This window comes from Nomascus leucogenys, chromosome 14 (genome assembly GCF_006542625.1).
Source record: "Nomascus leucogenys isolate Asia chromosome 14, Asia_NLE_v1, whole genome shotgun sequence".
Lineage (NCBI taxonomy): Eukaryota > Metazoa > Chordata > Mammalia > Primates > Hylobatidae > Nomascus > Nomascus leucogenys.
Window position 1 is genome coordinate 34,880,911 of NC_044394.1, and position 24,616 is coordinate 34,905,526.

The 24,616-nt window shown below is 46.3% G+C and overlaps 1 long non-coding RNA gene across 1 annotated transcript; it reads right to left on the reverse strand.

Annotated features, from left to right (window-relative positions):
- Positions 1-22,371: 22,371 nt before the first annotated feature.
- LOC100605419 lies at positions 22,372-23,636 on the reverse strand. Its single transcript, XR_179347.3, has 2 exons — positions 23,138-23,636; positions 22,372-22,805 (listed from the first exon to the last, which is right to left on the reverse strand). It is a non-coding gene; the product is annotated as an uncharacterized LOC100605419 (long non-coding RNA).
- Positions 23,637-24,616: the final 980 nt, after the last annotated feature.

The window sequence follows — 24,616 nt, forward strand, 5'->3', positions numbered from 1 at the left end:
AAAAAAAAAAAAAAACTTAGTGTGAGGAAATATTTTGCACATTAAGATTTACATTTTTGCAAATCTCCTTAATGTCTGACAATAGAATACACTGTCTCCTGTTTGTTTCTGCCTTAATCATGTGATATCACAAATCATCTAACCTCTGGAAAATTACATTCTGTGCCAGTGAGCAAAAGAGAGTGAAAAAGGCAAACAAGTTTTTTGGGGGGTTTTTTGTTTGTTTGTTTTTTTGAGATGGAGTCTTGCTCTGCCTCCTAGGCTGGAGTGCTGTGGTGCGATCTCGGCTCACTGCAACCTCTGCCTCCCAGGTTCAAGCGATTCTCCTACCTCAGCCTCCTGAATAGCTGGGACTACAGGTGCGCACCACCGCACCCAGTTAATTTTTTTTTTTTTTTGTATTTTTAGTAAAGACAGGGTTTCACCATGTTGGCCAGGCTGGTCTCAAACTCCTGACCTCAGGTGATCCACCCACCTCAACCTCCCAAAGTGCTGGGATTACAGGCATGAGCCACCACACCCAGCCACATCTTAGTATTATTATGAAAATAGTTTTGACCTCTCAGACCCCTGAAAGGATCTCAGGGAGCCCTAGAGCCCCCCACCACTCTTTGAGAAATGCTACTCTACAGGAAGATTTTACCAAAGTGTACTCTCATCGCTGTGCCCCTTTTTCTGTACCTTCACCAACATTGGGCATCATCTTGCTTTTTTTTTAGCCTTTGCTGATTTGTTAAGCAAAAAGCAGGATCTCTTTGTGATTTTAATTTGCATTCTGAAAGGTTCATGATTTTTGAATTTATAGTTTTTCTTTTATAAACCACCTCTTTATATCCTTTGCATGTTTTCTTCCTGGGATGGGCATTTTGTCTTATTTATTATAAGAGCACTCTTTTTTTTTTTTCTGGCTCTATCCCAGGCTGGAGTGCAGTGGCGTGATCTCAGCTCACTTCAACCTCCACCTCCCGGGTTCAAACGATTCTCCTGCGTCAGCCTCCCCAGTAGCTGGGTCAAGCGCCGGCCACCACGTCCGGCTAATTTTTGTAGCTCACCACCGAGAACAAGGTGACAAACATGGAGTTTATTGTACCTGTGTCAGATCAGGATTAGAAGACTGGAGACCTGTGAGTCCCCTGTTCCTCACAGGGGAGGAAGTGGCCCATCTGGGTGGGCTTCTTGGCCTCAAGCCAATGCTGTGATGCCCAGTAGGGGGCTGTCTCACTGTACCCTAAGGTGGGGCTAGTTTATACCCAAAATTTTAACAAGGGATTTGGGTATCCAAGATGTTAAAGCTTTGTTAGGGGAAAATAGGCTAAGCCCTCATGACCCATTTCTTCAGAAAAGATGTTTTAGAGTAAGAAAAGGAAACTAGAATTTAACAGTCTGACAGGATATTCTTGCTAACCACAAATTTACAGAATTATAGTTTAGCCATAGAGGTCTTCTCCTTTCTCAACTTTTGCAGATCTCTCCAGTAAATGCCTCTACTGCTTGACTGCTTTCTGAAATAGGAAACCATTATAAAGTAGAATTTGTGTCCAACGTGACTAGGCCCAGTTAGCTGGGATTTTCTCCATCCTTAAGCACACTGGAGATTTTTCTTTGCCAGTCTGGCAGGTGAAAAAAATGGTATAGCATTGTTTTAATTTTCATTTCTTGGATTACTGGTGAGTAAAAAGAAATGTATCTCTCAGCTGTTTGCATTTCTCCTTTAGTGAATTGCCTATTCGTATCTTTTTCACCTTTTTCTATTGGAGTGTTCGTATTTTTCTTAATGATTGAGGATCTCGTTATATAGTAAAATATTAACCCTTCGACATATAATGCATTTTTTTAATGTGTCAGTTTTCTTTTAACTTCTGCTCTGCAGAAGTGTCTAATGATTAAGTAGCTAAATCTATCAATCTTTAACTTTATGGTTTCTGTCTTTAAAGTCAGGTTTGGAAAGTCCTTCCCTAACTTCAATAATTGTTTTTCAAAATTTCCTCTTTTTTCCTCCTAGTATTTTATGTTTCCTTTTTTTATACTATTTAAATCTAAACCATCTGACATTTACTTGGGTATATATTATATATGATGGGAAGAACTAGTAATTTTTTTTTTCCCCAAATTGCGGGCTCATTGTCCCAATGATATTTATTGAATAATCCAGGAAGGGAAAATATGTGGTCCGAGTGAATCTGTCTCCCCTTCCCGGGCCCCCGGAAGACATTTCTAATCAAATGCAGAACTCCTGGTTAAACTCAGACTAGGCCTCACAGCCCGATTAGGACTGCAAGCAGCTGCCTCCAACCTATGAGATTTGTCATCAAGATGAAACATTTTGTCATTCCCTAAGTAATCTATCTTTTTTCCTATTGATGTGTTACTGACATACCTGTCTTTTCTTTCTGTGTTACTGACATACCTGTCTTTTCCTGTGCCAGCTCCACACTGTTTGGTTATCACTTCCAAGTACTAAATGGTAATAACTGGTAGCACCAGCCTTATACTATTTTTCAACATTTTAAAATTATTTCCTCAAACAAATGTCAGACTCAGAATATGTCAGAAAATATTTAAAAATAAAAAATAAAATTATTTTTTCTCATTTAAACTTTTGATTTTTATTACATCAAAGTATTTCCAAAATAAATTAAAATTTAAAATTCATATTAGATTTTCCAATCTAGGTATACATAGTGTTTCTTTCCATTTTTAAAGATTCCCTTTATTTCTCTCAATTTTTTTTTCATAATGTCTTCCACATTACTGGTCGAGTTTATTCCTGCTATTTTATATGTGTGGTTTCTATCAGAAGTGGAAGTTTTGGCAGGGCGCAGTGACTCACACCTGTAATCCCAGCACTTTGGGAGGCCGAGGTGGAGGGGATCCCTTGAGGTCAGGAGTTCGAGACCAGCCTGGCCAACATGGTGAAACCCCGTCTCTACTAAAAATACAAAAATTAGCCCAGCATGGAGCTGGGCATCTCTAATCCCAGCTGCTAGGGAAGCTGAGGTAGGAGAACCTCTGTTTTTTTTTTTTTGAGATGGAGTCTCGCTCTGTTGCCCAGGCTGGAGTTCAGTGGCGCGATCTCGGCTCACTGCAAGCTCCGCCTCTCAGGTTCACGCCATTCTCCTGCCTCAGCCTCCCAAGTAGCTGGGACTACAGGCGCCCACCCACACGCCTGGCTAATTTTTTTGTATTTTTAGTAGAGACGGGGTTTCACCACGTTAGGGAGGATGGTCTCGAACTCCTGACCTTGTGATCTGCCTGCCTCGGCCTCCTAAAGTGCTGGGATTACAGCCGTGAGCCACCACGCCCAGCCCAGGAGAACCTCTTAAACCCAGGAGGGGGAGGTTGCAGTGAGCCAAGATCACACCACTCCATTCCAGCCTGGGTGACGGAGTGAGACTGTCTCAAAACAATAAATAAATAAATTTAAAAAAATAAAAGAGTAAAAGAAGTGGAAGTTTTTTGAATATAATATCTCATTTCTCACTCTGTCACCCAGGCTGGAGTGAAGTGGCATGATCTCAGCTCACTGCAACCTTTGCCTCCCAGGTTCAAACGATTCTCCTGCCTCAGCCTCCTGAGTAGCTGGGATTACAGGTGCGTGCCACCATGCCAGGCTAATTTTTGTTGTTGTTGTTTTTGGTTTTTGGTTTTTGAGATGGAGTTTTGTTCTTGTTGCCCAGGCTGGAGTGCAATGGCGCGATCTCAGCTCACTGCAACCTCTGCCTCCCAGGTTCAAGCAATTCTCTTGCCTCAGCCTCCCGAGTAGCTGGGATTATAGGCATGCACTACCACGCCCTTCTAATTTTGTATTTTTAGTAGAGACACGATTTCTCCATGTTGGTCAGGCTGGTCTCGAACTCCCGACCTCAGGTGATCCGCCCACCTCAGCCTCCCATAGTGCTGGGACTACAGGCGTAAGCCACCGTGCCTGGCCTTAATTTTTGTATTTTTAGTAGAGGTGGGGTTTCACCATGTTGGCCAGACTGATCTTGAACTCCTGACCTCAAGTGATCCTCCCACCTTGGCCTCCCAAAGTGTTGAGATTACAGGCGTGAGCCACTGTGCCTGGCTTTGTTTCTTATTACTGGAATGTAAGCTTCATGACAGCAGAGACCACATATCTTTTGTTCATAATAGCCATAGAACTGGCCGGGCGTGGAGGCTCACCCCTGTAATCCCAGCACTTTGAGAGGCCGAGGTGGGTGGATCACAAGGTCAGGAGATCGAGACCATCCTGGCCAACGTGGTGAAACTCCATCTCTACTAAAAATACAAAAATTAGACAGGTGTGGCAGCACATGCCTGTAATCCCAGTTACTTGGGAGGCTGAGGCAGGAGAATCACTTGAACCCAGGAGGCAGAGGTTGCAGTGAGTTGAGATCGAGCCACTGTACTCCAGCCTGGCAACAGACCTAGACTCTGTCTCAGAAAAAAAAAAAAAAAAAAAGCCATAGAGCTTAAGAAACAGTGCCTCCACATTGTAGGTTCTCAATAAAAGTTTTTAAATGAATGAAGGAATAATGGCACAAAGCAATGCTATTATCTTAGTGTTATTAATTTGTAACAGGCGCCAGGCGCGGTGGCTCACGCCTGTAATCCTAGCACTTTGGGAGGCCAAGGTGGGTGGATCACCTGCAGTCAGGAGTTGGAGACCAATCTGGCCAACATGGTGAAACCTCGTCTGTACTAAAAATACAAAAATTACCCAGGCGTGGTGGCATGTGCCTGTAATCCCAGCTACTCGGGAGACTGAGGCAGGAGAATTGCTTGAACCCAGGAGGCAGAGGTTGCAGTGAGCCGAGATTGCATCATTGTACTCCAGCATGGGCGACAGAGCAAGACTCTGTCCCCCCGCCCTGAAAGAAAAAAAGAAAGAAAGAGAGAGAGAGAGAGAAGAAAGGAAGGAAGGAAGGAAGGAAGGAAGGAAGGAAGGAAGGAAGGAAGGAAGGCAGGCAGGCAGGCAGGCAGGCAGGCAGGCAGGCAGGCAGGCAGGCAGGCAGGCAGGCGGGCAGGCAAGAAAGCAGAAAGAAACAAAGAGACAGAGAGACAGAGAGAAAGAAAGAAAGAATAAATGAGCAAGGAAGGATTTGGTGGCAAGGAGGTCATTGGTGATCTTAGTGAGTGTGGGGAGTATCTTTGTTGGGCTGGGGCAAAAGCCACCTGTGATGGTTGAGGAGAGGTGACAATATGCAGACTGCCTCTGGGCTGCTCCTTCAAGAAGCTTAGCAGGGCCAGGCAGTGGTTCACACCCACAATCCCGGCCCTTCGGGAGGCCAAGGCGTGAGGACCACTGGAGTCCAAGAGTTCAAGACCAGCCTGGGCAACATGCTGAAATCGTCTCTTACAAAAAATACAAAAATTAGCTGAGTGAGGCTGGGTGCGGTGGCTCATGCCTGTAATCTCAGCAGTTTGGGAGGCCGAGACAGGCGGATCATTTGAGGTCAGGAGTTCAAAACCAGCCTAACCAACACAGTAAAAATCCATCTCTACTAAAAATACAAAAATACAAAAATTATTGCACCACTGCACTCCAGCCTGGGTGAAAGAGTGAGACTCCATCTCAAAAAAAGAGAAAAGAAAATAAATTAGCTCAGTGTGATGGCTGGCGCCTGTAGTCCCAGCTACTCCAGGGGCTGAGGTGGGAGGATTGCTTTAGCCTGGGAGTTCGAGGCTGCAGTGAACTGTGATCGCGCCACTGCCCTCCAGCCTGGGCAACAGAGCAAGACCTTGTCTCAAAAAAAAAAAAAGAAGAAGAAGCCACTAAGCTAAGAGGTAGGTACTAAGTTGAAGGGGAGACAGAGTGGAGATAAGGATTTGGGTTTTTTAGGTGGTAGTGACACAAGGATGTTCATAAGCTGAAGGGGAAAAGACCAACAAACAGACCAAACATTTGAGAAAGAGATAGAGCCGGGCGCGGTGGCTCACGCCTGTAATCCCAGCACTTTGGGAGGCCGAGGCGGGTGGATCACGAGGTCAGGAGATCGAGACCACGGTGAAACCCCGTCTCTACCAAAAATACAAAAAATTGGCCGGGCGCGTGGCTCACGCTTGTAATCCCAGCACTTTGGGAGGCCGAGGCGGGCGGATCACGAGGTCAGGAGATCGAGACCACGGTGAAACCCCGTCTCTACTAAAAATACAAAAAATTAGCCGGGCGTGGTGGCGGGCGCCTGTAGTCCCAGCTACTCGGAGAGGCTGAGGCAGGAGAATGGCGTGAACCCGGGAGGCGGAGCTTGCAGTGAGCCGAGATTGCGCCACTGCACTCCAGCCTGGGTGACAGAGCGAGACTCCGTCTCAAAAAAAAAAAAATACAAAAAATTAGCCGGGCGCGGTGGCAGGCGCCTGTAGTCCCAGCTACTCCGGAGGCTGAGGCAAGAGAATGGCGTGAACCCGGGAGGCGGAGCTTGCAGTGAGCTGAGATCGCGCCACTGCACTCCAGCCTGGGCGACAGAGCGAGACTCTGTCTCAAAAAAAAAAAAAAAAGAGAAAGAGACAGAGGAAGAAGCATATGGAGCAAAGCACAGAGGTCACAGGGTGTGTGGCCAGCAGTGGTGGGGAGGCTGCTAGCTTTCTCTGAAGCGGGAGAAAAGGAGAAAAGGAGGGTTCCTTTCCCTGCACTTTCTCAACCACGCTGGCTGAGGAAGGACAGAGGGGGCCCAGAGAGCAGTGGGGGTGTCCAATCACTGTTCTTGGGCCTGGAAACTGTTGGGGCTGTGGACTCCAGAGTACTGAAGGACTGCTGGACGGAGCGTATGGCTCCATCTGAGCCTGTAAATCATAAATCCACCCGGTCAAAGAGTAAAGGCCTCAAAGGTTCTGAGTTAATTGGTCTGGTTTTTGACCTGAGCATCAGAAATTTTTTAAGCTCTCTGAGTGAGTCTAACATGCAGCCATGGTTGAGAAACACTGGGGTTAAGAAGTGAATTGAGATGTATGGAGACTTAAATCTCCAACCCTGGGTGGGAGGACAAGGAGAGGCTCTGCTGCCCTGGCTGGAGTAGTGGGGCCCTGTTTGGGTTGTGGACGTCCCCTCAGTCATAGGAGGATGAATTCCTGCCTTGTTCCTTTGGTCGGATCTGAATTCTTCCTCAACCTCCTGCCCTAACTGAAAGCATACAGAGCTTCCCAGACAGAGACCATCGGCCCCTAGGGTGGCAGAGAAGGGCCAGGTTCAGGAATGTGACATTAATTATGACAAGCAATATATTCTCCCGCTTAAGAACTAAGCCTGGTTGGCTGCGCGCTTGCGCGCGCACGTGTGTGTGTGTGTGTCTGTGTGTGTGTGTGTGTGTGTGTATGTGTCCAGGGCTGCCGATTCAACTGAAAAACAAAAGCGGCTCTGAGTCTGAAGCTAAGGTTTAACAAGTGACCAAGATGACTCATGCTGCTTGGCTGCAAAGGCCACAGGGCTGCCACCCCCAGCAGGGCAGGGCCTGGGTGGGAAGAGTCACAGGTACAGAGGATCCTGTGACATTCCCACTCTGCCCCTGCATCGGCTGCCTTTGGGGCCAACCAAATACTTTTGTGAAAATTAAGACAGAAGGCCGGGCGTTGTGGTTCGCACGTGTAATCCCAGCACTTTGGGAGGCCGAGGCAGGTGGATCACGAGGTCAAGAGATCGAGACCATCCTGGCCCACATGGTGAAACCCTGTTTCTACTAAAAATACAAAAATAGGCAGGGCGCGGTGGCTCACTCCTGTAATGCCAGCACTTTGGGAGGCCGAGACAGGCCTCACAAGCTCAGGAGATTGAAACCATCCTGGCTAATACGGTGAAACCCCATCTCTACTAAAAATAAAAAAATTAGCCGGGTGTGGTGGCATGTGCCTGTAGTCTCAGCTACTCAGGAGGCTGAGGCAGGAGAATTGATCGAACCCAGGAGGTGGAGGTTGCAGGGAGCCGAGATTGCGCCACTGCACTCCCACCTGGCGACGGAGTGAGACTCCATCTCAAAAAAAAAAAAAAAAGGAAAAACAAAAAGTAACTGGGTGTGGTGGCCCGCGCCTATAGTCCCAGCTACTCAGGAGGCTGAGGCAGGAGAATCACTTGAACCCAGGAGGCGGAGGTTGCAGTGAGCCGAGATCGTGCCACTGTACTCCAGCCTGGCGACAGAGCCAGACTCCCTCTCAAAAAAAAAAAAAAAAAAAAAAAAACAACAACAAAAAAAAAACAGAAAATGTAACTTTCTTCCTATGGTCATAAATCTGGTGTAAGCAGGCAAGTCAAAGCGAAGTTGAGGCCAATGGATCTTGCAAAGCCATGGCAATGTTTGCACAAGGATGACATATAGTAAGTTAAAAAACGTTGGCTTTTTCCAAATGGGCTCAGGCTGGAAGAGAAGGTCTAAGCAGAGCATGTGCTGCTGTCCAGAGGGTTCCTCAGCAGGAGACAGAGCACCCCAGGGGCGCACATTTAATAAAAACTTACAGTATGCAGGTTTTGGGACATGAAGGAAACATTTAACCTGTCCTGTCCAACACAGCGGCCACTTGTCACATGCGGCAGTTGAATACTTGGAATATGGCTAGTCTGAATAAAGATGTGAAACATATGCTGGATTTTAGACTTAGTACAGCACTTTGGGAGGCCGAGGCAGGTGGATCATGAGGTCAAGATATCGAGACCATCCTGGCCAAAATGGTGAAACCCCGTCTCTACTAAAAATGCAAAAATTAGCCGGGCATGGTGGCGCGTGCCTGTAGTCCCAAATACTCGGGAGGCTGAGGCAGAAGAATTGCTTGAACCCGGGAGGCAGAGGTTGTGGTGAGCCAAGATCATGCCACTGCACTCCAGCCTGGTGACAGAGTGAGACTCCATCTCAAAAAAAAAAAAAAAGCTGACTACATGCTGAAGTGCATTTGGATATGGAGTTAAAGGAACTGTATATCTGTACTTTAAAATTAATTTCCCCTTGTTTATATATAATAGGGGGGGGGGGTGTGTTGGGGGGGGGGGGGGGGGGGGGTGAGGAGATACCATGACTCACTAGAAATGCTCAAAAAAAAAAAAAAAAAAAAAAAAAAAAAAAAAAAAAAAAAAAAAAAAAAAAAAAAAATTTCCTTGTTCATTTATTTTTATAATATGGCCACTAGAAAATTTGAAATTATATATATGGCTTTTATATTTCTATTGGATAGTGCTTCACTAAGCCCATCAACCAATGAACTTTTATTGGACAACACTTTGCCTAAGGAAACATGAAATACAAAGCCATATATAAAAATAACAGCAGCTCCAGTTTTTATAAGGTTGACTACTTGCCAGGTACTTTGCACTGATTTAGTAACTTGCCCTAGGTCAGAACCCCCGTCTGTTAGCTTCAGAACTCTGTTAGCCATTAGGCCAAACTTCCTCCCTGATGGCAAAGACCTTGGGGTCTAATTGGGGGGCACCACAGACATATGTCCTGATACAATACAGGCTGCCAATATAAGGTGCTGAGCTGAAAACATTCAAGTTAAAAATCCATCCTCAGAAACACTTACGTTTTACTTTTATTTTATTTTATTTTTTAAGACACAGGGTCGGCTGGGCGCAGTGGCTCATGCCTGTAATCCCAGCACACTTTGAGAGGCTGAGGAAGGCAGATCACTTGAGGTCAGGAGTTCAAGACCAGCCTGGACAACATGGCAAAACCCCGTCTCTACTAAAAATACAAAAATTAGCTGGGCATAGTGGCACACGCCTTTAAGCCCAGCTACTCAGGAGGCTGAGGCAGGAGAATCACTTGAACCTGGGAGGCAATGGTTGCAGTGAGCCAAGATCCCGCCACTGCACTCCCGCCTGGGCAACAGAGCGAGACTATTTCTCAAACAAAACAAAACAAAAGAAAAAAACAACTCTGTCACCCAGGCTGGAATGCACTGACAAGATCCTAGCTCACTGCAGCCTCTAATTCCTGGGCCCAAGTGATCTTCCCGCTTTAGCCTCCTGCGTAGCCACCCCACCAGCCTTAAATGTTTTTTTCACCTGATAGAAAGATACAGCAATCTGTCTGCTCTCTTTCCTAGTCTTCCTTTTTTTGTTGTTGTTGTTTTTTTTACAAAGATTGCCAAACATTTATGACATGCTGGTAGAGTAAGAGATACAGGAAATGGGCAGGGCACGGTGGCTCACGCCTGTAATCCCAGCACTTTGGGAGGCCAAGGCAGGCGGATCACCCGAGGTTGGGAGTTCGAGACCAGCCTGACCAACATGGAAAAACCCTGTCTCTACTAAAAATACAAAATTAGACAGGCATGGTGGCACATGCCAGTAATCCCAGCTACTCGGGAGGCTGAGGCAGGAGAATTGCTTGAACTGTGGAGGCGGAGGTTGCCGAGATCACGCCATTGCACTGCAGCCTGGGCAACAAGAGCAAAACTCCATCCCCCCCCAAAAAATAATAATAATTCTTTCTAAAGAAGGGGTCTCGCTATGTTGCTCAGGCTGGGGCACAGTAACTGTTCACAGACATGATCATAACATACTACAACCTCAAACTCCTGGCCTCAAGGGATCCTCTCACCTCAGCCTCCGGAGTAGCAGGGACCACAGGCATGCGCCACGGCACCCAGTGTGGCACCTTTTAAAAAATGCAGCCACTTAGGGGCACTTTCTGTTGTTTTATTTATCTCTCAAGTTTTACTTATTTATAAATCTATGCACACATATACATGTACTATTGGATGAGAGAGCAGGAGGCTGTGGAAAGGATACTTGGCATAAAGCCAAGAGCACTTGTCTGCAAGTCTGATCTCCCACTTCCTGGGGCTTAATTTCCCCATTCATAAAATGGGTGGGTTGGCCTAGATAGGCCTAAGGACCCTTCCAGCTTAGACATTGCAGGATTCTAGATTGAAGTCGAACTGTTCCTTAGATTTTGTGTCTGATCCCACAGCCAGAGAGCAGGGCTGGTTTCCTTGTTAATGCAGATCCAGTGCTGTCACCCATGAGAGACTTCACCTTTGGAACAGAAATTTCCATCTGCATCCTCTCTGCAGATCATGCCTATCCCTCCTCCCCACTCACACCCCTCCTCATGTAAATCAGCCTGGGGAATCAGATCTTGGAGAAACTTCGATCTCTTTATCTGGAAGGCACAAAGATAGCATTGCAAAGCCTGCTGCTGGTGTGGAGGTGGTGTTCAGGAATGCTTCACATTTTTCTAGCAAGTTTCATTCCTAGTAGTATAATCTTGAGGAGAGGCCTTCCCCCAGGGAGGCTTTGGGGAAACTAGCAATGGAATGAGGGAAAGAGCATAGACTGGGTGGGAGAGAGCCTCCTTTAGAAGGAAATACTGGCAAAATCCGGTATTGCAAAGTTTTGAAAAAATCCATCCTATTGCATTTGCTTAGAAAGAACCTGGGGCTGGGCTGTCGGCCTGGCTCTGTCACTGTGTGATTTTAAAAGACATTTAATGTTTCCAAGCTACTGAGTACAACAGGTTTCTCACTGAGCTTGATTTTGCATCCCTCCAGCCCACCCTCTATCTACAATGCTGCCAGCACTGACTCTAAAATGCACATGACTCCACCTCCACTCCCACCCCACTGCCTCCATTACCTGTAGCAAAAAATAAAAGAAAATCTAAACTCTTCTCCATGACATTGGAAGCCTTTAAAATCTGGTCCTAGGCTACATTTTTAATCTCATCTCATACTCTCCAGCTCACTGAGCCCCTTCCCCTATTGTCCTGAGTCTATATCTGCCTCTGGACAGCCATGAGCTCCACTGGGAAGGACAGTGGCTTGGCCACCCCTGGCTGTTTTCTTCCCCCCGTACCCTTTCCAGTTCCTGGCACAGAGGCTCAGTAAAGGTTTGATGCCTGAATAACCAACTAAATGGGCAATCATGTAAATCAAGGAAGGCCCATGGACTGGACAACTCCTAAATTCCCTTCCAGCACTAACTTCTGAGTACTGTTCCCCAGGGCAGAGCTCAAAACTGCTTAGGACTTGACCTAGTTCATACTGTTACTGCAGTTTGAAAAACACAGACAGGTGGTCTGACAAAGGGTTTAAAAGTTTTTTATTCATATAACAATTTTGCATACAGCAGAAAAATTAAAATACAATGCAATTTAAATATTTAAAATCGCTTTAAAACAAGATCATCCTATGGTTACACAACAATGTGAATGTACTTAACACCATGTACACTTCATGGCTGAGATGGTAAACTTTATGTCATGTGTATTTCACTACAATTGAAAAAAAAACAAGACTGCCAGACACGATGGCTCACGCCTATAATCTCAGCATTTTGGGAAGCCAAGACAGGAAGATCACTTGAGGCCAAGAATTCAAGACCAGCCTGGGCAACACAGCAAGATTCTATCTTTACAAAAAAATCTTACAATTAGTTAGCCATGGTGGTGCATGCCTGTGGTCCCAGCTACTCGGGAGGCTGAGGCAGGAAGATCGCTTGAACCCAGGAGGTTGAGGCTGCAGTGAGAAGCGTTGATGCCACTGCACCCCAGCCAGGGCGACAGAGTGAGACCCTGTCTCAAAAAAACAAACACACAAAAAACTCAAGACTTTCCTGGATGTGTCGTTGCTACCACCATGCCCCTGGCCCTTCTGTAGAGGGGGCTTTTGAAGAGATAAAACAAAAATCTCAAGTAGGAGAAGTATTGAAACTTTTGATTCTTAGAGAAGATGGGGAAAGAAAGGATTCCTGGTTTAACAAAATGTTAAATGTAGTGAAATTTAAAGTATCCTAATATCACCAATGCCCAGAAGCCTCAGCCATCTGTCACACTGAGGGCTAGGAAATGAGTAAAAATGCCTCTGTGGGACCACAAGAAATATCACTAGACTAATCGAAGAACCAGTTTTATGAAGTAGATGATCCCAATTTTTAAAACTGTAAAGAAAGCATTTACGTTTTTGTTTTTGTTTTATAAAGACAGAGTCTCGCTGGGTGCAGTGGCTCACTCCTGTAATCCCAGCACTTTGGGAGGCTGAGGTGGGCAGATCACAAGCTCAGGAGATCGAGACCGTCTTGTCCAACGTAGTGAAACCCTGTCTCTACCAAAAATACAAAAATTAGTTGGGTGTGGTAGCACGTGCCTGTAATCCCAGCCACTCGGGAGGCTGAGGCAGGAGAATTGCTTGAACCTGGGAGGCAGAGGCTGCAGTGAGCCGAGATTGCACCACTGCACTCCAGCCTGGGTGACAGAGTGAGACTCCATCTCAAAAAAAAAAAAAAAAAAAAGAAAAGACAGGGTATCCCTCTGTTGCCCAGGCTGGAGTGTAGTGGCACAATTATAGCTCACCATAGCCTCAACCTTCTGGCATCAAGCGATCCTCCCACCTCAGGCTCCCAAGTAGCTAGGACCCTAGGTGTGTACCACAATGCCCAGCTAATTTTTTGGGCGGAGGTGTGGGGGAGGGGTCACACTATGTTGCCTAGGCTGATCTCGAATTCCTGGCCGCAAGCAATCCTCCTGCCTTAGCCTCCCAAAGTGCTGGGATTACAAGAGTGAGCCACTGCACCCAGTGGTTACCATTTTATAGTCAAGGAAATTAAAGCTTAGAAAAGTAACTTGTGGCTGGGTGCCATGGCTCACACCTGTAATCCCAGCATTTTGGGAGGCCAAAGGGGGCGGATCACCTGAGGTAGGGAGTTCAAGACCACCCTGACCAACATAGAGAAACCCTGTCTCTACTAAAAATACAAAATTAGCCAGACGTGGTGGCGCATGCCTGTAATCCCAGATACTCGGGAGGCTGAGGCAGGAGAATCACTTGAACCTGGGAGGCGGAGGTTGCAGTGAGCCAAGATCGCACCATTGTACCCCAGCCTGGGCAACAACAGTGAAACTCCATCTCAAAAAAAAAAAAAAAGAAAAAGAAAGAAAGAAAAAGTAACTTGTGTAAATTTATATATACAGCTGGCCAGTTGAAAACTAAGATTCAAAACTACCTTGGGTGTGGGAAGAGTTAAAAAAAAAAAAAAAAAAACCAAAGTCCATGCTGTTTCCAGTGCCCCATTCCTTATAATGGCTTTCTTGTTTGGCTTGGTTTTGTTTTGAGTCCTCCTAAAGCAACTCTGACTACCTAATCGAAACAGGACATTATTGGAAGGCGCCTAGGGTGGCTCTGGGGACTAAAGGAAGTGCTAACAAACAGCCCTAGACAGGCAAGGACCGCGGCAGCTGAGGGACCTTCATTCTAAAACACGAGCGTTCATGTGACACTGCTCCAAGCTTGCCAGGCTCAGAGATTCTGTTCAGGTTTCAAATTCCCAGGAGAGAGAATCTGGTTTGCCTGCCTGGGTTAGGTGCTCACAGCCCTATGTCAGCTCTGCCCAGGGAGACAGAGTCCCAAACCCTAGACATGGCCACTGGGGTGCATCTTAGGTGTTGGCTCTTCTCAGAGGAGGGAAATCCCTGTGGGTCAGACAGTCCTCTCAGGTAAGTCCCCAGCAGAAAATTTTCTGCGGGGAGGAAAAAGGGAACAGAAGTAGCCTGTCATCTGAGAAGCCTCCATGGCAACATTTGAAGCTATCAATTCAGCCTCAGCTTCACAGTTTGCTCCCTTCAAGGATTCATCATTATCAGGGGCTGCAAACCTGGGCAGCATATCTGCAATTTTGGCCTCGCTGTATCCCTCAGTGTTAAAACTCATCTTAACTACACCAAGGTTGCTGGGGCTCGTCTTCCAAAGGCACCCTTGGGGGCTTAGTGGGTGCAAGGGCCGCTCAGGGCAAATGAAAATGAAAGGCACACAACCAAGAAAGCTCAGAGGTGCCTGGAAGGCAGGCTGTGCTCACTCTCCAGAAACCCTGAAGGCTGTTTCGGAAGAAAGAAAAGAAAAATGTGTGCCATGCATTTGACTTGGTTTAGCTGTGCTTTGGGGCTCATGGCATGGAAACCTGCCCATGCATAGTCAGCCCTAACAAGCAATAACCAGGGGTGCCTGACCTAAACTCTAAAATGCTCTTAAGGATATTAGAACCATTAACTCTAACTGGAGTTAATCTATAGGCATAAATCACTCGCCAAATTAACTGGCCAGTGGTTTAACAGCCTTTCAAACTCAGGAAGGCCTGTATATAAATCAAAAGCAGCAACTACCACTGCTTAGCACCTTACTGCGATTTCAATTGCATTTCTCTACAATCCTGAGAAAGCTGCTATTATTATAACCATTTATGGATGAGAAAGATGAGGCACAGAGTTTTGACGTGACCCGGAACATACAATGTTGGGAAATTCCAGACAGAATGGGGATTTGAATTTAGGTCTTCTGACCCCAAATCCTAGACGGATGTTTCTTACGAGGACTTTCTCATGGATTCATCACTTCTTTATTCCCTTTATGTCATCAGCCCTTTTTTCAGAGTAAGTTACCTAATGATTCTCCACCCTTGCACAGTGGGGCTGGCTTCTCCATGCCAGTGTAAATGTACGTACAAAGAATGCATCGGATTAGTTTCTATGCCCGAGAAAGTAATGTCACCCTTGTCTTGGGCTCTAATTGCGAGAACAGCTGAGCTGGAGCAGATCCTGGTGACCATTTGTTGCCAAGTCCAGGATTACACAGTGGACAAGAGGAGTTTTCTAGGACTACACTAAAGTGAGTATAGTCAGGGTGAGGATTTCAGGACCATGGAACTAGAAGGAACTTTATTCTAAACCTCAGGCTTGAAATTCAAAACCAGAGTTTTTGCCCTCGCCTGTTAGATGTCAATCAAAGCTTAGTTCAGCCTGAGTGCTCCTGCACAAGTCTTCAGTGTTCTTCTATGGATTTATGATTGTCTGGCCTCTCCATCACCCCTCTGGAGTGAGAAATAAGTGAAAGTGGTGTGGAAGGAGGTACGATTTGGGCAGAGAGAAAAATCAGCCTCTTCATGGTCCTGACCTGTTTTTCAAACCCTGAGTCAAGAATCCATTGATGGGTTGTTAAAGCAATTTACTAGGTCAAGACCGACACTTAAAAAAAAAATAAGATCAAATTAGTCAAGCAGGAAATATCAGACTATATCACATGTAGTTATGGTAATAATGTTTCATAAAACATTTTAAAATAATTTTCAAAAATAAATATATTTATGTATAATGGTTAGCTATGTAAAAATGTATCTTTTACCACAAGTCTTAGTTTAAAAAAAAAAAAAGTTTGAAAGGCACTGGCTAAGTGGATTGAGAACTGGAATGTCTGAGATTTATAACCCTCTCCACTTAATATGGGATCTCAGATGTCAGGGAATATTATGGGGCCTATTTAAAACTTGCCACCCAGAAACATAAAACCAAAACCAAAAGCTGCAAGGAAAAAGATTTTGAAACTAGATTTTGTAAAATATTTCTAAATTGTCTATATTAAAACATATAACAGAATTGAAAGGTGTAAAACTGAAAAAACATCTGCATCCACATGTCAAGTGTCAAATTCTTACTATTAAAATAATGATTATAAATTAAGAGGTGAAAAAGTCTGATATCCCAACAGAAGAAAAGGGACAGAGGCAAATAATGAGAAAACGGGAAATAGATAAAAAGATGTTCGCCAGGTGCGGTGGCTCAAGCCTGTAATCCCAGCACTTTGGGAGGCCGAGGTGGGTGGATCACCTGAGGTCAGGAGTTCTAGACCAGCCTGGCCAAATGTGAAACCCTGTCTCTACTAAAAATACAAAAATTAGCTGAGCGTGGTGGTGCATGCCTATAGGCTCAGCTACTTGGGAGGCAGAGGCACAAGAATCACTTGAACCCGGGAGGCAGAGGTTGCAGTGAGCCGAGAATGCACCACTGCACTCTAGCCTGTGCAACAGAGTGCGACTCAGTCTCAAAAAAATAAAATAAAAATAAAAAGATGTTCAACTTCACCAATAATGTCAATTAAGACAGGATCTAATTTTTTTTCAACTCCCAGTGTTTTTTAAATACCCAGTTTTGTCAAGGATGTAACACTATAAAAGGCGCCGCATATTGCTAGCGGGAGTATAATTAGATAAACTGGGAGAAAAATTGGCAATACACACCAGAAGCCTTGAAAATTGTACCCTTTGTCTTAATAGTCCCTCTTCAAATAATTTATCTCAAGGAAACAATCATGGGTGTGTTCAAGGTTGTTAACAATAGCAAAAAACTTGAGAAAAAAAAAACCCTGGCTGTCCAACAATAGGAATGTTATGATCTTGTGTACAAAATATAATTAATTAATTAATAAGTTAACTAGCAAAGCCCCAACGTGGGGCTTGAGTTTGGGCCATTTTGGGGGCTGAAAGCCTGACCACTCCTCTGGGAGTTCATTTTCCTGAGCTGACTGATAAGGCAGAAGGAGGGAGGAGTTTGGAGAACACAGGCTTGGGGGCAGTGCGATGCAGACAATGGGACTGTTGAACCTCAGCAGAGACGGTTTGAGATGGAAGCCGAGGAGCTATTTTCAAGAGATACTTTGCAAGACTCCAAGTCTGAGTCCTGGGATTAACAAAAAAGACATCATAGGTGTGTTGGTAAAAAGTGCCCTGGAGAAGAGTACAGCAGACAAGAGGGTCTAGGGACTGTGAGGGACTTTGCAGGTTTATTTAGGGTAGGCAGGGAAGGCCCCTCTGATGAGTTGAGATTTAGCAGAGACCTGAAGAAATGGTGAGAACTACCAAGGGAGGCTAGGCAGAGGGAATAGCCAGTGCAAAGGCCTTGAGGCAGCACATGCTTACTGTGTTTGAAGAACGGCAAGGAGGCCAGTGTGGCTGGAGTGTGGTGAGCACAGGTGACACTGGTAGGAGACGAGGGCAGCAAAGCAGCCCAGGTTGGGTCATGTAGGACCTTGTGGCCATTCTAAGGATTTGTCGTTTACTCTGAATAAGATGGGGAGCTGTGGGGAGGATTTTGAGTAGGGAAGGGACATGTCCTGACTTAGGTTTTTATTTTATTTTTATTTATTTATTTATTTTTGAGATGGAGTCTTGCTTTGTCGCCGAGGCTGGAATGCAGTGGCGCAATCTCAGCTCCCTGAAACCTCCACCTCCTGAGCACAAGCGGTTTTCCTGCCTTAGCCTCCCTAGTAGCTGGGATTACACACCTGTGCCACCACGCCCAGCTAATTTTATATTTTTAGTAGAGACGGGGATTCACCATGTTGGCCAGGCTGGTTTTGAACTCCTGACCTCAAGTGATCCATCTGCCTTGGCCTCCCAAAGTGCTAGGGTTACAGGCATAAGCCACTGAGCCCAGCCTTGACTTAGGTTTTTAAAGGATCACTCTAGAGAGTGCAATGTGGAGGACAGGCTTAGGGGCAGGTATGGGGGCTGAAGACAGAAGCTGGACACCAATTAGGAGGTTACTGCAATAATCCAGGTAGGAGGTGGTGACTTGGACCAGGGTGACGGCAGAGGAAACAGTGAGAAGTGTTCAGATCTTGGATCTATTTTGAAGGTAGACTGATAGAATTTGCTAATAGATGGGGTGAGATTTTGTGTGTGTGTGTGTGTGTGTGCGTGTGTGTGTGTATGAGCAAGAGAACAGGCCGGGCATGGTGGCTCACACCTGTAATCCCAGCACTTTGGGAGGCCAAGGTGGGTGGATGACTTGGGGTCAGGATTTTGACATGGTGAAACCCCATCTCTACTAAAAATACAAAAATTAGCTGGGCGTGGTGGTGCGCATCTGTAATCCCAGCTACTTGGGAGACTGAGGCAGGAGAATCACTTGAACCTGTTAGGCAGAGGTTGCAGCAAGCCAAGATTGCACCATTGCACTCCAGCCTAGTCAACAGAGCAAGACTCCATCTCAAAAAAAAAAAAAAAAAAAAAAAAAAGAGAGGGAGAGAGAGAGAACAATGGGGCCCACCTCGCCCCACGTGAACCAGATTCTCTGCAGATGGTTTATGGTATTTCTTTTCTTTTTTTCCCTTCAAGTTATTGGTGGAGAAAGTTCATGGTATTTCCTAAACACTCCCCAGGAGACACTAATGTGCAGCCAGGGTTAAGAACCACTGCTCTAGATGGTGAGGTTATAGGAAACTTTTATTCCTTTTTTTTTGAGACAGAGTCTTGCTCTGTCGCCCAGGCTGGAGTACAATGGCACGATCTCAGCTCACCGCAACCTCCGCCTCCCAGGTTCAAGCGATTCTCCTGCCTCAGCCTCCTGAGTAGCTGGGATTACAGGTGTGCGCCAGCATGCCTGGCTAATTTTGTATTTTTAGTAGAAACAAGGTTTCTCCATTTTGGTCAGGGTGGTCTCGAACTCCCGACCTCAGGTGATCAGCCTGCCTCGGCCTCCCAAAGTGCTAGGATTAAAGGCATGAGCCCCTGCGCCTGGCCTGGCAACTTTTATTCTTATCTTTATTTATTTATTTTTTAATATTCTTATCTTTATTTTCCACATTTTCTACAATAAAATTTTAATAAGAGGAGAAAGGGGGCCGGGTGCAGTGGCTCATGCCTGTAATCCCAGCACTTTGGGAAGCCAAGGTGGGTGGATCACGAGGTCAGGAGATGGAAACCATCTTGGCTAACATGGTGAAACCCCATCTCTACTAAAAATACAAAAAAAATTAGCCAGGCATGGTGGCAGGCACCTGTAGTCCCAGCTACTTGGAAGGCTGAGGCAGGAGAATGGTGTGAACCCGGGAGGCAGAGCTTGCAGTGAGCCGAGATCGGGCCACTGCACTCCAGCCTGGGCGACAGTGCGAGACTCCATATCAAAAAAAAAAAAAAAAAAGAGGAGAAAGGGTATTTTAAACAAAACATCTCCCCTCCCCCCTCCTGAACTATGAAATGTAAGATAATAACAATACAACTTTCTTATAATCATCATATCTCCACTTGCCAAATACCATCCCATGACCAGCATAAATGTCACCTTCTCTCTGGAGCTCCTTGCACTTCCCCAACCACCAGTGACAGCTCATTTTTGCCCTCTCCTGTGGCCCACATGGCCCCTCTTTTTGGAACTTAGTTCTCTCTCTGTCTCTCTTTTCTTTTTTTTTTTTGAGACGGAGTCTCGCTCTGTTGCCTTGCCTGGGCTGGAGTGTAGTGGCACGATCTCAGCTCACTACAACCTCTGCCTCCTGGGTTCAAGCAATTCTCATGCCTCAGCCTCCCGAATAGCTGGGATTACAGGCACACACCAGCACGCTCAACTAATTTTTGTTATTTTTAAAAGTAGAGACAGGGATTTGCCATGTTGGCCAGCCTGCTCTGGAACTCCTGACCTCAAGTGATCTGCCCTCCTCGGCCTCCCAAAGTGCTGGGATTAGGTGTGAACCACTGCACCTGGCTAGAGCTTAGTTCTCTAGTGTTGGTACTTGGAGCCTGCTTTTTTGGAGGAGGTCTTTCCTATAAACCCACTCTGGAAACAGTGTCAAAGCAGGAAGTGAGAGGTTATGTTTGAGGTCCACAGTCCAGCTGGAAGAAGTGGTAGAGAGAAGACCTTAGATTGTCAGGCCATTAGGCCACAGAATCAGGACCTGGATCTGGGACAGTCCTTGGTGTCCCCTGAGGCTCTAGGCTCCTGGTTCACTTGTTCTGAATCCCTGTCTTTTGGGAGGCAGGGAGTGAGCTACTTGTGTAAGACTAAGGCCTTAGAATATGTCCCAAGTTCTCTGGCATCAGACACCCCACTCAGGGGCCAAACAGAAAGCTGTGAAGGGTGGTGAGAAAAGTCTCTTCTTACACCTCCTCTCCACCAACACTATTTAGTACCTTGCTTTTTTAGCTTTCGTGTTATATTATGACTGGTTTCCCATGTCATTAAATATTCAGAAACTTAACTTTGATGATAACATATTATTCCCATTACCCATAACTTCATCATCCTCCAACTGTTCAAAAGTTAGATTATTTCTAGCTTTTACTATTACAGTATATTTAACGTCACCTGGTAATTGATCTAAAAGGAATAATTAGGAATCAGTCCCCAAATTTTGAGATGGCAACCAAGAAGTCTTTTTCATTTTCCACAGTTTTCCCACAGTTTTTTTTTTTTTTTCAGAGACGCTCTGCAACTCAGGCTGCAGTGCAGTGGGATGATCATAATTCACTGTAACCTCAAATTCCTGGGCTCAGGCTCCCAAATAGCTAGGATTCATGGCGCATGCCACCATGCCAGGCTAATTTTCTTATTTTTGTAGAGATGGGAGTCTTGCTATGCTGCCCAGGCTGGTTTTGAACTCCTGGGCTCAAGCGATCCTCTCGCCTCAACTTCCCTAAGTGCTAAGTGTTGGGATTATAGAGGTGAGCCACCATGCCTTCTTTTTTTTTTTTAATTCTGTTTTGGAAAGGATATCCCTCTTGCCAGCATCTGAATAATATCTATCTTTACTATTATTATTTATGTCTGTAAATAGCTTTACAGTTCACAAAGCATTCTCTTATATAATGTCTCATCTAATCAACACAGCAACACTATGAACTAAGTTATTATTTCCATTTTACATTTGGGGAAATTAAGGCTCAGAAAGGCTGTGTAACACGTTCAAGGTAACACATTTAGTGTCAGAGCTGGGACGTGGACCCAGGTCTTGGGACTCCCAAAACCATATCCTTCACCGTGGGCAAAGTGCTATGCTGAGGTCTTGCCAGGCACATAGATGGCATTGGAAGAAGGGCAAGTATGGAATAGCACCCCAGGCAGAGTGGGCGATGCCACTGGTAAGATACAGAGAAAGTACTACAGACAGTGGCTTTGCAAGGACAGTGCAGTTCCTCCCACAGAGGGCATGCAGTAGGCTTTGGGAAGAAACGTGGCCAAGTCGGATCTTCAAAGGTGAATAGGATCTAGATATTCAGAATAAGAGAGAGGGCTTTCCACAGGCTCAGAGAATGGGAAAGGAAAGTGTGGCTGATTGGGGAAAGCGCCAGCACAGGGAGCAAGAGATGGGGCGTGGCTGGGGAGGAATGGAATTGTAATTCTAGCCTCACAGAGGCTAGAGCCAGCGGGGCCTTGGGATCATGTGGCGAGGAAACCAGAGATGTGTGGAACAATTTGCTGAAGGCAGAACCAGGCAGGGAAAGGGCAGGGTCAGGTTCGTACCCTTGCCTCTGGCCACCAGGGCCAATGCTCCTTCCCTGCAGTAAACCTGATTAATCTCCTCAAACTCAGGTGCCATTTCCTTGGAATAATATTTACCGCGGGGCCGGGTGGCTCACGCCTGTAATCTCAGCGCTTTGGGAGGCTGAGGTGGGAGGATCCTTTGAGCCAAGGGGTTCGAGACCAGCCTGAGCAACATAGCGAGACCCTGTGGTTAAAAAAAATAATAAAATAAAATTAGCCGATAGTGGTGGCACGCGCCCGTAGTACCGGCTTCTTGGGAAGCTGAGGCAGGAGGATCACTTGTGCCCAGAGAGGGCGAGGCTGCAGTAAGCCATCATCGTGCCACTGTACTCCAGCCTGGGCGACAGTGCGAGACCTTTTCTCAAAAAAAGAAAAAAAAAAAAGTTGTTCAAGTTGTGTAGTGCACGGGAGGAAAGAAGTATGACAATAACATAGGACAGCAGCCGGCTCCTTTTTTCCTCAGGATGTGGAGAGTAGGCGCCTTGGGAAGATGAAATTGAGTATGTGCGGGGGAGGGGTCACATGAAACAAGGTCGGGAAGGGGGCGGGGAGAGCTGGGGCGCTGGAAGAGCTTGGGGCTCGCGCTGCGGGGGAGGAAGCGCCTTCCGCGGTCGCTGGGGGGAAGTGGTTAGGAGGAAGCAAGGGCAGTGGAGGGGACTGCTGGAGGGTCCCATCTGGGAAAGCAGGCACGGATGCGGGGACATTTCCGCCCGTCACCCTGGCAAAGCGCTCGCAGGGCTGGAGGGACAGAGTTCTCAGATCCAAGTAGAGAAAACCGGGAACGGTTCCGGCTCTGGGGACTGACATTCATCGCGGCAGTTTCTGGTGGCAAAACAGAGGAAACAAAGGAATGATGAAATGAACTGAGCTGCCTTCATGCCCCGGATGAATGTTCAGCCATTAGAGAAGAGTGAATCCCAGCTGGGATTTGGGGTTCCACGGTGTACTAGAAAAGCAAGACAAAGAGAAGCGCCTACTAGAAGATGCCATTTTGGAAAACAAAAGCAAACGTGTGTGTGTGTGTGTGTGTGTGTGTGTGGTGTGTGTGATGTTACATGGGCATGGGGAAATTGCGGAAGTAAATACTAATGCTTGTGTAAATTGGGATAGTGGAAAATGAGGAAGAGGGCGGCAGGGGAATCCTTAGTACTTACAGAGAAAACGGAGCAAGTGCACAAGCACGCCAACTCCCCCGGTGCCCGAGCTCGGCGCTCACGCGGCTAGGATGACGCCCGTGGGACGCCCCCGGGGCCCTGCTCGCAGCCACGCTGCTCAGGGTCATTTATAGTCTCTCGCTCTTTGTTAAATAAAGAGGGTGAGACACGGACGGGCTGGAGCCGGCAGGGGTCGTGGAGGGCAGAGGGGACGGGTCGGGGCGCCCCTCGCTCCTGCCACGCTGCCGCCACCCCAAAGACAGCTGTGTCCGGCGGGAGCGCAGGACCTGAATCGCCTGTCCCGTCTCCCCCTGATGCCCACACACCCAAGCGGCAGCCCACTCCCTTTCTATCCCGCAGCCATTTGCTTCCCATCCCTTGATTTTTTTTTTCCCCTCCCCTCAGCATCCCCCCAACCTCCTCTGATACACTTTCTAATTGTCTAATGAATTTACCTATTCTAGGTATTTTGTATAAGTGGAATCATATAATATTCGTCCTGTGTCAGGGTTATTTTGCTTAGCATAATGTTTTTTATTTTTTATTTATTTTTTCTTTAATTGAGACAGGGTCTCGCTCTGTCGCCTAGGCTGGGGCACAGTGGCACTCGGCTCACTGCAACCTCCACCTCCAGGTTTCAAGTGATCCTCCCACCTCAGCCTCCCAAATAGCTGGGACTACAGGTGCGCCGCCACCACTGCCTAGCTAATTTTTGTATTTTTGGTAGAGACGAGGTTTTGCCATGTTGCTCACACTAGTCTCCAGCTCCTTAGCTCAAACGATCCTTCTGCCACAGCCTCCCAAAGTGCTGTAATTACAGGTGTGTGAGCCACCATGCCCGGCCACTTAGCATAATCTTTTCAAGGTTCATCCCTGCTGCAGCATGTATGAGAACTTCATTTCTTTTATTGTATTTGTGGTAATATGTACACAACATGAAGCTTCTTATTTTAATCAATTTTTTAAGTGTACAGTTTAGTGGCACTAAATATAGTCACATGGTTGTACACTCACCACCATCATCCATCTCTAGAACTCTTCCATCATCCTAAACTGAAACTCTGTATCCATGAAACAACTCCTCCCTCATTCCCCTCTACCCAGCTCCTGGCAACCACCATTCTACTTTCTGTCCCTGTGCACTTGGGAGCATCACCTTTCTGGGACATCTGCAATGGTTCTCTGGAGGATTGTCTCCCTTTTTTAAAAAATTTCTTTTCTTTTTTCTTTTTTTTGGTAGAGAAGGGGTCTCACTTCATTGCCCAGGCTGGTCTCCAACTTCTGGACTCAAGCAATCTGCCTGCCTTGGCTTCCCAAACTGTTGGGATTACAAGCATGAGCCACTGTGCCCCGCCTATGGTCTCAGTTTGGAGGGCAAGAGGGATAGAGATAGCCATAATGTGGAGAATATTGAGATGTGGACAACAAGGATGACAAAATTTGGTCCTATGAGAAATCATCTGTGAGGAAGAGTGGAGA